Here is an 11,858-nt window from a genome sequence, read left to right as displayed (position 1 = left end):
TAATTTATGGCTCCACATACAGTTCTAGTACTGCTTCATCATCATAAGTGAGTCCTTCTAACCACCCTCATTAACACTTCAAAAGCCTGTCTTCTTTGACTCATCTGTGGATATAAGAGGAGAGGAGGAGGGAGGGAGGGAGGGAGGGAGGGAGGGAGGGATAGAGGAAGAGGGTGCAGTGGGAAATCCTCCATACCCCTCCAGCCAGAGGGACTCCTTTAGGCCTGAAGCGCTATCTCTCTCTCTCTCCCTCCCTCCCTGACTCTCTCCCTCTCTACCTCTTACTCTCTTGCTCACTCTCTTTATCTCACACACAGACACACAAACGCACACACACACACACACACACACACACACACACACACACACACACACAAACACACACACACACACACACACACACACAGCGCACACACACAGACACCCACCGCTTTTCCACTACAGGGCTAGCCCGGGTCGACCCAGGCTGGCCTGCTTCTTTGGCGCTTTTCCATTTGTCGGCCTGGATCAGCACGGCGCGGTACGGCACGGTTCTTTAGCTACCCTTCGCGGGACGCTGCACACCGTTGATTGGTCAATGGAAATCGTCACAACATCGTCATCGTATGTTTTCACAGTACACCTCTAACCGCCATTTTTAAATCTCACAACAGCGTTGAACAGCAGAGATTACTACTTCTTACAGTTCTTACTGTTCTTACTATTCAGTGTGTTCAGCATCCTATTGTGATCATGGAGAATTTTTGTTTGGAATTATAACCCATTGTGACGCTGAGATATTCGGCCTTAAGCGACGGGTCCCCCCCCCTGATGAGCGTTTTACGATGTACCATAAATCTGCTTTGCTTATTCTATCTCGTTAACGGTACATGACTAAGACTCCATTAGAATTTCAGTGTGTTCAGCATGCTATTGTGATCATGGAGAATTTTAGTTTGGAATTACAGTATAACCCATTGTGACGCGGAGATATTCGGCCGTAAGTGACGGGTCCCCCCCCCCCGTTTCCTGGTTGACGACTCCCGTTGACAGCGGGGGGAAAGACAATTTCTACCCGGGAATTCGCTCCGCGCTGTGTCGACCGTGATAAGAGTGTCGTATCGACACCATTCAAATGGTTTTGGATTCCCTGTCCTCTCCCCTATCCCGACACATTTGAATTGTTATCCTAACCCACGGTAAATCACAGTTATTAACCCGCAAAGGGTGCCTCCGGGCACCGTCTTTGCCCGTGAATAACACCGGCTATGAAGGTGGTACAAACACAATACTCCTTTGCTAACTTCACCATCGGTATACGGTCATTTTGAGCCCTTAACCACCGCGCTGACACCCCGAGGAGATATGCTTTTAACCGTAAACTCAATGAACCGGGAGTTCACCCGCTGCTGCCTGCTGGTTGAAACTCCCGTTGACAGCGGGGGGAGAGAAAGGTTCTACCCGGGAATTCGCTCCGCGCTGTGTCGACCGTGATAAGAGTGTCGTATCGACACCATTCAAATGGTTTCAGATTTCCTGTCCTCTCCCCTCTCGGGACACGTTTGAATTTTTACCGTAACCCACGGTAAACCACAGTTATTAACCCGCAAAGGGTGCCTCCGGGCACCGTGTTTGTCCGTGAATAACACCGGCTAGGAAGGTGGTAAAAAGACAAGACTATGCTGGCTAACTCCACCATCGGTATACGGTCATTTTGAGCCCTGAACCACCGTGGTGCCACCCCGAGAAGTGAACCGGGAGTAAACTCAATGAACCAGGAGTTCAACATGCGTCAAGTGCTTATATTCACTACGAGCAGTGTCGACATCGATCAGTAGCCATCTCATATGGCATCGATCAGTAGCCATCTCATATGCTCAACATAACAATGATACTACAGTTCATAAAGCAGACAAGTGAAGGCAGTGGTTTTAAGGGTTCAAAAACATGACTTTATTATGTGTACATAGCTTCCTCTCTCTCTCCCTCTCTCTCTTTCTCTTTCTCTCCAAAAAATCACGGTTAATAATATACCACATGCCGAGGAAAAAGTATACGATAGCTTCAAGTTCCTCCATGTTGCTATTGTTGTGGCTGTGTTGTGTCTCGTGAAAATATACGTCACCACCATGGCGCGCTGTTATGACGCGTAACTCCGCCTACTATCTCCTACTCCTCCTACTCGTTCCTGGTCTCTTGTGTATAGTGGAAAACGTCTCGTATCCAGAACTGTTCAAAAGCGTGCCTAAGCGAGCCGTGCTGACCCGAGCCGGGCCCGGTAGTGGAAAAGCGCCATAAGGGTGCAGGTAACACCTCCTCCTCCATATGTGTTTCAGTCTAAGACAGGTAACACCTTCTCCGCCATATGTGTTTCAGTCTGAGTGTAAGACAGGTAACACCTCCTCCTCCATATGTGTTTCAGTCTGAGTCTAAGACAGGCAACACCTCCTCCTCCATATGTGCCGGCTGCCAATTATTGCAGATATTAAGCAGAATTTTGCCAGGGCCTTCGCTTTAGGCTTAGGAATTCCTGCTGTCTGCAAACCCCTGACCACTAGTCTGTGGACACACAGACACACACACACACACACACACACACACACACACACACACACACACACAGAGCACACAGAGAGGAGAAAAAGAGAGTGAAAACGGTGCCACTTTATTTGGAATCACTCAGTCCGAACGGCAGGAAGGATACCGCCTTCCCTCGGCGCGGGCCAGGCTGCAGCACCGTGTCACACCGACAGCTCTGCCAGAGACAGACATGAGTCACATTATCTGGGATCTCAGGAGAACCGAGTCCAGCGGAGCCCTGCAAGTCCGTTAACCGCCGAGAGAAGAGAAAGCTGCCATACCACATAACTATAATGATGTTCTCGCCATCACTCCCTTCCTCTCTCCCTCCTTAGAAATCCCTCCCTACTTCTCTCTCTCTTCCTCTCTCTCTCTTTCTCTGTCTCTCTGTCTCTCGCTCTCTCTCTCTCTCTCTCTCTCTTCCTCTCTCTCTCTATCTCTCTCTCTGTCTCTCTCTCTCTGTCTCTGTCTCTCTCTCCCTCTCTCTCAATTTCAATTCAGATACAGGTCTGCCTCTCTCGATGGTGCGTCTGTGTTCACTGAGTCTTAGGTCAAGGATTTCCTTAGTTTTGGGTGAGTCACAGTACTCAACTATTCTGCCACTCTGTATTCTCTGTTTAGGGCCAAATAGCATTCCAACTTTTTGGTTGATTCTTATGTGTCAGGTAATTTTCTTTTTGTTTTCTTATAATTTGGTTTAGTCTAATAGGTGGCTCTGCTTGTGACTGTGAGAGTCCCAGAACTAGCTGGCTAAGGGGGCATCTCCCTAGAGTCTCTCTGTGGGTAAGGGTTAGGGTTAGGGTTCATCTCCCTAGAGTCTCTCTGTGGGTAAGGGCTTTGTTGTGGAGCGTGTCAGGGTGACTTTCTTTTAGGTGGTTGTAACATTTAAACACTCTCTTTTGAATCTTTATAATTAATGGGTATCGTCCTAATTCTGCTCTGCATGCGTTCTTTGGTGTTTTCCGTTGGATATGAAGAATGAATTTGCAGAACTCTGCTTGCAGAGTCTCAATTTGGTGTTTGAGTGGCATTTCGTAAAATCTTGGTTGGCAGGTGGACCCCAGACCTCCCAACCATAGAGGGAAATGGGTTCTATAACGGAGTCCAATAATTTGAGCCAGATTTGGGATTTCGGGATGTCTAACTTGATGTTCCTTTAGATGGCATAAAAAGCCCTCCTTGCCTTGTCTCTCAGGTCGTTCACAGCTTTGTTGAAGCTGCCTGTGGTGCTGATGTTTAGGCCGAGGTAGGTATAGTTTTTAGTATGTTCCAGGGCAATTGTATCTAGGAAGAATTTGGTGAATTTGAATTTTTGGTGCTGGAGGCTGGATCTTTTTTGGAAAAACATAATTTTTGTCTCTCTCTCTCTCTCTCTCTCTCTCTCTCTCTCTCTCTCTCTCTCTCTCTATAAAGGCATTTGAAAGGGGAGCATTTTGTTTCTCTCGAACAGAAATGAGACATGACCCTCAAATTCAGAGTGCTGCTTTTCGACCAGAATATCACTGGGTTGTTTGTGTGTGTGTGTGTGTGTGTGTGTGTAATGGATATTTATCTATTCATCTCTTCTGCTTTGATGTAAATCTGCACTGTTGTTGAAGAGGAGATGCTAGCTATACAGTTGCACATTGTCATAAATGTATGTATAAATGTGTATGTGTGTGTGTGTGTGTGTGTCGCGCGTGCACGTGTGTGTGTTTGTGTGTGTGTGTGTCGCGCGTGCACGTGTGTGTGTGTGTGTTTGTGTGTTTGTGTGAACACTGTTTATGTAAATGAGATGGGGTTTAAATTTACGCCCTGAACAATTATCCTTGAAAACAAGGATTTAACTTCACACAGCCACAGTCGGAAATCAGTGAACTGCTCACACACACACACACAAGCACACACGCACGCACGCACGCACACACAAACATTCACGCAGGCACGCAGGCATGCACGCACGCAGGCATGCACGCACGCACGCACGCACGCACGCACGCAGACACACACACGCACACACAAACTCACACAAGAGAGGGAGAAGTGAAGACTAGCTGAGCCATGGTTTTGCCCAGCCTGCTCCTACAGTAGAGCCAGACACAAAGACTTTTAGACAAGCGAACTTTAAGCGGCGTGTTGAATACTAAACTCCTCAGGTACGCCGGGCAGCTCTGCTGAGCTCGGCAGTGTGTCTCACTGATCACCACTAATTCTGTCCATCACACAGTTTACACAACTCTTACACAGACGCAGTAGCAGTGCAGAGGCCTGAGTCTTAAGACGTAGTTTATCGGTGCAGTGTGTGTGTGTGTGTGCGTGTGCAAGTGTGTGTGCGTGTGTGTGGGTATGTGTGTGTGCGTGCGTGTGTGTGTATGTGTGTGTGTGTGTGTGTGTGTGTGTGTGTATATGTGTGTGTGTGTATATATGTGTGTGTGTGTGTGTGTGTGTGTGTGCGTGCGTGCGTGCGTGTGTGTTTGCGTGTATGTTATGTGTGTCTTAAGGCGGCGTTCTCTGACTAATTAAAGCAAATTACATTTGACGGCGTCTTCTGTTGTCATTGTTAATATTCGATTAGCAGGAGATAATTAATTGGTTTTGGCTCAAATAGCTTTGGTTGGCTTTAGTGGATAAATGAAGCCATTCACTGGTGAGATGCATCACCACTCTGCTGATCCTGCAGTGTGTCATGTTGAGGTTGGTTGCCAATACTACAGAGACTCTTTCCAGCTTTCTCCATCTCAGTCGCTCTCTCGCTCTCTAACTAGTTTTCTCAGTTGCTCTCTCCCTCTGCCTCTCTCCCGCTTTCCCTCTCTCCCTCTCCCTCTTTCCCTCTCTCCATCTCCCTCTCTCCCTCTCTCCCTCTCCCTCTCTCCCTCTCTCCCTCTCTCCCTCTCTCTAACTAGTTTTCTTGACTGACACAACCCATCTACCGCTCTCTCAAACCTCTTGTCTCTTATTAAATGATGGATAAAGGATAACACACACACACGCACGCACACACACACCCACACACACACACACACGCACGCACGCAGACACACGTGGCCAACCTCGCTACCTTTGTATTACCATAGCGACAGATGTTTGTCGATGTGGCCATTAGCAATCGAAGCATCTGATAATTACCACTTACCCCCCCCTCCTCCCCTCCCCCTCCCCCTTACCCCCCCCACCCCCACCCCTCCCTCCTGACACACACACACACACACACACATTACATTACTGAGTGTTTGATAATTAGTGAGTGTTTGATGAACCATCTGGCATACCAACCTAGCTAATCAGCCAGGCACACACACACACACACACACACACACACACACACACACACACACAGACCCTCACACACATATACACACACTCACACACACACACACACCTGATTCGGGTAGGAAGGACAGAGAGATGTGGAGAGAGAGTGAGAGAGGAGGACATGGAGCTCCAGCATGTGAAGCCTGTTGTGATAGTTGCAGTGTTCTGTCTGTACAGCAGAGAGCCTGTTGTGATAGTTGCAGTGTTCTGTCTGTACATGCGTATTCCTATTTTAGATTTCCATCTGTCATTTGTCATCCTGTTCTCTTTATTTGCTCATCCTTCTCTCTGTACCTCTCGTTCCTCCCCTCTCTTTCTGCCATTACCTCTCCTCTCATCCCCCCCTCCGTCCCTCCCTACCTCTCCTCTCATCCCCCCCTCCGTCCCTCCCTACCTCTCCTCTCATCCCCCCCTCCCTCCCTCCCTCCCTCCCTACTGCTTTGCTCCTCTCTCGTCTTACTGGAACATTCATGTTTTAGCAGGTCAAATGATCAGTAGCACATCCTTTGTGTGTGTGTGTGTGTGTGTGTGTGTGTGTGTGAGTGTGTGTGTGTGTGTACAAGAGACAGTATAGTACAGTCTTTAGATTGTGAGATGATCAGAGGATCATTTATCATTTATGTGTATGTGTGAGTGTGTGTGTGTGTGTGTGAGAGAGAGCGAGTGTGTCTGTGTGTGTGTGTGAATATTTGTCTGTGTGCGTGTGTATGTGTGTGTGTCTGTGTGTGTGTGTGTGTGTGTGTTTCTGTTTGTGTGAGACTTTGTCTGTGTCTGTGTGTGTGTCTGTGTCTGCGTGTGTCTGTGTGTGTGTGTGTGTGTGTGTGTGTGTGTGTGTGTGTGTGTGTTTGTGTGTGAGTCTTTGTCTGTGTGTGTGTGTGTGTGTGTGTGTGTGTGTGTGTGTGTGTGTGTCTGTGCCGGCGGGGTATTTTGGGCAGAGATGAGAAAGCAGCCGAAATATTGATGAAAAACCCCTGGAAGGACAGAGAGACAGCTGCTCCTCTCTGAAAGGTGGAGGAGGGAGGGAGGAGGGAGGGAGGGATGGAGGGAGGGATGGAGGATGGAGGGATGGAGAATGGAGGGATGGAAGATGGAGGGATGGAGGATGATGGAGGGATGGGGGGATGGAGGATGGGGGGATGGAGGATGCAGGGATGGAGGGTGGAGGGATGGAGGGTGGCGGGATGGCAGATGGAGGAATGGAGGATGGAGGGATGGAGCTCAGGTAGTTCTCCCTCTCTAACCTCCCTCTATCTAACCTCCCTCTCTCTAAAGCCGCTCTTCCACTACGGTGCAGACCTGGTGCTGACCCAGGTCAGCCCGCTTCGTTCCCCTTTTCCATTCGTCGTTCCAGGTCGCTTCAGTCCCAGGTCAGCTCGCTTCTTTAGCTCCACATCGGAGCAGGGTCTTAAAATTTCATATCCGGGTCTCTTTGCCAGGCTGCGTGTGACGTGTGACGCTGCACACCGTTGATTGGTCAATGGAAAATCGTCATCCCATGTCCCATCCCATATTATTTCTTCACTAACCGCCATCTTGAAAATACCACATTCACTCTAGGAAAATGTCACTTTCTGTAATAGCTTATTAATAAAGATTCTGAAAATTATGCTGACCATCGTATTATCTTAGTTTAATGTCATTTCAATGAATCATCTAACTTTTATTTACAACAAGCACAACACAAAAATCGCTATTATGCACCGTGTTTGTCCGTGAATAACACCGGCTGTGGAGGTGGTAAAAAAACACAATACTCCTTTGCTAACTTCACCATCTGTCTACGGTCATTTTGAGAGCTTAACCACCGCGCTGACACCCCGAGAAGTTATGCTTTTAACCGTAAACTCGATGAACCGGGAGTTCGCCCGCAGCCGTCCAGCCATTTTCACCGTTCGCTCATGAGTCAAATGCCGGTTTTAACAGGGAATTCGCTCCGCGCTGTGTCCACGGTGATAGGAGTGGAGGATCGACTCCATTCAAAAACCTTTGAATTCCCTGGCTTCTCCTCTTTCCGGACACGTTTGAATTGTTATCCTAACCCCCGGTAAACCGAAGTTATTAACCCGCAAACGGCACCGTGTTTGTCTGTGAATAACACCAGCTGTGTCATGAGTCAAATGCCGGTAGATTCGCGTCTTGTCGGCGTTTCCCGATGATGATACTACAGTTCATAAAGCAGACAAGTGAAGGCAGTGGTTTTAAGGGTTCAAAAAACATGACTTTATTATGTGTACATAGCTTCCTCTCTCTCTTTCTCTTTCTCTCCAAAAAAATCACGGCTGTTGCTGTGTACACCCGGAAGCTTTTTGCCAGGCTGCGTGTGACGCGTAACTCCGCCTACTATCGTCTACTCCTCCTACTAGTCCGGGTCGGTTTGTGTATAATGGAAAACCAGAACAGATCAAAGTGACCCAACCTGACCTCGAACTGATGCGTACTGCGCTAAAGCGGGACCCAGATGGAAAAGCACCATAACTTCCCTCTCTCTAACCTCCCTCTCTCTAACCTCCCTCTCTCTAACCTCCCTCTCTCTAACCTCCCTCTCTCTAACCTCCCTCTCTGTAACCTCCCTCTCTGTAACCTCCCTCTCTCTAACCTCCCTCTCTCTAACCTCCCTCTCTCTAACCTCCCTCTCTCTAACCTCCCTCTCTCTAACCTCCCTCTCTCTAACTTCCCTCTCTCTAACCTCCCCCGTTCTGGATGAGCTGCAGAGGTCTGATGGCAGAGGCGGGGAGCCCAGCCAGGAGTACATTGCAGTAATCAAGGCGGGAGATGACCAGTGACTAGATCAAGAGTTGCGCTGCTTCTTTGGTGAGGAATAGCCATATCCTTCTGATGTTGTAAAGGAATAATCTGCATGAGTGTGCCGTTGCTGCAATGTTCTCCATACAGGATAGTCGGTTGTCCAGGATCACTCAAAGGTTCTTGGCTGTCAGGGAGGGGGTTACAGTGGAGTTCTCCACTGTGATAGAGAAGTTATGGAGAGGGCAAGCTTTCCCGGGGATGAAGAGGAGCTCAGTCTTGTTAAGGTTGAGCTTGAGATGGTGGTCTGACATCCATGTTGAAATGTCAGCAAGACATACAGAGACACGGGTTGCCACATGTAGGTCAGAGGTGGGGAAGAACAGGAAGATCAGGAAGTGTCATCAGCGTAGCAGTGGTAGGAGAACCCATTACTGAGCCAAGAGACTTGGTGTAGAGGGAGAACAGTAGGGGCCCTAGGACAGATCCCTGGGGTACCCCAGTGGTGAGGGTCCGTGGAGACAGCGATTCTTTCCAGGTCACCTGGTAGGAGCGACCCGCCAGGTAGGAAGAAAACCAGGAGTGTGCAGTGCCGGAGATGCCCAGTTCTGAGAGGATGGAGAGAAGGATCTGGTGATTGACTGTGTTGAAGGCAGCAGACAGGTCCTGGAGAATGAGAACGGAGGAGAGGGAGGAAGCTTGGGCAGAGTGGAGGGCTTCCGTGACAGCAAGGAGCGCAGTCTCAGTGGAGAGCCCAGCCTTGATGCCAGATTGGTGGGGGTCTAAGTGATCCATCTTCCGGAGATAGTCAGTCAGGGCAGACAGGGAGGAAGGGGAAGGGGGAGGAGGTGAGTTAAGGAGTGTGGAGAAGGTTGAAAACAGTTTAGGCGAGATGAGGAGTCCTCGACCAGAGGGTCTAGGGGAATGAGAAAAGGAGTAGGCGTCAGAGAGGGCTGCTGGTGTAGCTGTGTTTTGAGGTGAGATCCAGAAAATTGAGGGCAATAAATGACGCATTAGCTGAGATAAGCCTCTGCTTTCCGCACTGCTGACTGGCAGTTCCAGAGACCGCCCGCGGCACTGAAGTCATGGTCAGTAGAAGAAGGTGGGTAGATGAGATTGGAAGGGTTGCGAGGGGGTGTCAGAAGAATGAATGAATGAATGAATGATGAATGAATGAATGGTCTTTATTGTCATTGCTATAGTACAGGTACCAAACAACGAAATTTAGGAGGGGTGGCTCCCCTGGTGCTAGGAAAGAAAAAAAAAAAAGAAAAAAAAAAACAAGGGAAAGGAGCTGGTTTACATAAATAAAGGCTATGTACACTATCCACTATACCAGTGGCGGCTGGCCGATAGAGGGCGCTGGGGCGCCGCCCCCACCTTCACTTCCTAGTTCCCCACCTTCACTTCCTAGTTGCGATTTGTAAAAGTTTTTTTTTTAAATAAACATTGTTTATTCACAAAATGCGGCTGATATTCTGTCGGCGCCTATCAGCATTCATTAAAAATCCTCCAATACAATAAACATTTTTATCTGTGTGTGTGTAAAATTCACTGTTAAAATACATAGGGGGAGGAGTCGCGGGGCGCCGGTCAATGCAAGTCTATGTTAGGCCAAATACTTTTCGCTTACACGTGAGCTGTAGCAGCGTCTCTATTTCTCGGCCGGGTCGCAAAAAATTGCGTCCTGAATATCTGGTTGTATTGCAGACAATGCATTATGCTGAGGACTTCCGACTTCCGGTCTTCCGGGCTTCCGGACTGCTCTCCTAAGTTGTTTACAATGTAAGGAGGAATTATTTCTGTAAACAAATTGAACAAATGGATTAGAAGGAGGCATCTTTTGTTCCCAACTTGAGGATATTGCAACTGGCCCTATTACCGAAGTCAAACTTCGTTTGTGGTCGCAATCTCCGCACCGGCTGTCTTAGGCTGCTACTGTTTGTGTTTTGCGAAGCCAGAATACACAAATTCGACCTGAAGGTAAGAGAGTCAGCTAAGATAAAAGCTACTTCAAACATTTAGTAATATCGTCAGCATGGTACGTTTCCTAATGTCGTCTTTTAGCTTGTGTGTTTATGTATTCACCCAGCACACGCACACACACACACACACGCACACATGCGCACACGCGCACACACACACACACACACACACACACACACTCACTAGAGGGGATGAAGAGGTTTGTACAGGGGGGTAGAGGGGATGAAGAGGTCTGTACAGGGGGGTAGAGGGGATGAGGAGGTCTGTACAGGGGGGTAGGGGGGATGAAGAGGTCTGTACAGGGGGGTAGGGGGGATGAAGAGGTCTGTACAGGGGGGTAGGGGGGGATGAGGAGGTATGTACAGGGGGGTAGAGGGGATGAGGAGGTCTGTACAGGGGGGTAGAGGGGATGAGGAGGTCTGTACAGGGGGGTAGAGGGGATGAAGAGGTCTGTACAGGGGGGTAGAGGGGATGAAGAGGTCTGTAGAGGAGGGTAGAGGGGATGGAGAGGTCTGTACAGGGGGGTAGAGGGGATGGAGAGGTCTGTACAGGGGGGTAGAGGCGATGAAGAGGTCTGTACAGGGGGGTAGAGCTATTCTCATGCTAAAATCGACTGTAAATCCAGATTTTAAAGTTGATATTCTTCCCCGTGGAGCATGCCCCCATAACCTGTGCCCCACCCAAAATGTTTAGCACCAGCCGCCACTGCACTATACTATACTGTACAGATAGACGACTAGGGTTGTCATATTGCACATAGTGCAACCTCCTGAGTGTCCTCCTGAGTGTCAGAAGAACAGGAATAGGGAGAAAGCACATTGTGATGTTAGTCAGTAGAGGGGAAGAGGGTTAATTGACAAACAGAAGTAGGAGTAGCTAAGTGCACTCAAAGTAGACAAGTAATACAAGAGACAAGCACTCCAGGGGGGAAAAACTAAATAGAAGAGAAGATACTTAGTTCTTAGTGCCCTGGCCTTCCTCTCAGACCTTCCTCGATGGACTCCCGCAGATAGACTCCCTTGTCAGACTCCCTTTCTCTTGTTGTCAGGAGGCTGTCGCTCTCAAACAGGCCGGATATTAATGGAGGTTCAGTGATTGCAGCAGGCTTGCGGCCCCTCCCAACTAACGATCAGTAACGACAGGACAGGTGTACTCACTCAATCAAAATGTATCACAACACTAGTATGCAGGCTGAGAATTGCCCCAACTAAGGCCCTGTCCACACCTATACGTTTTTTTGACAAACGTGGATTTTTCTATTCGTTTTGGGGGGTTCGTCC

Source organism: Nansenia antarctica (assembly GCF_963989245.1).
Source record: "Nansenia antarctica genome assembly, chromosome: 10".
In the NCBI taxonomy this organism is placed as follows: Eukaryota; Metazoa; Chordata; class Actinopteri; order Argentiniformes; family Microstomatidae; genus Nansenia; species Nansenia antarctica.
The sequence above is the reverse complement of the archived record's forward strand: the minus strand, read 5'-3'. Positions refer to the sequence as shown.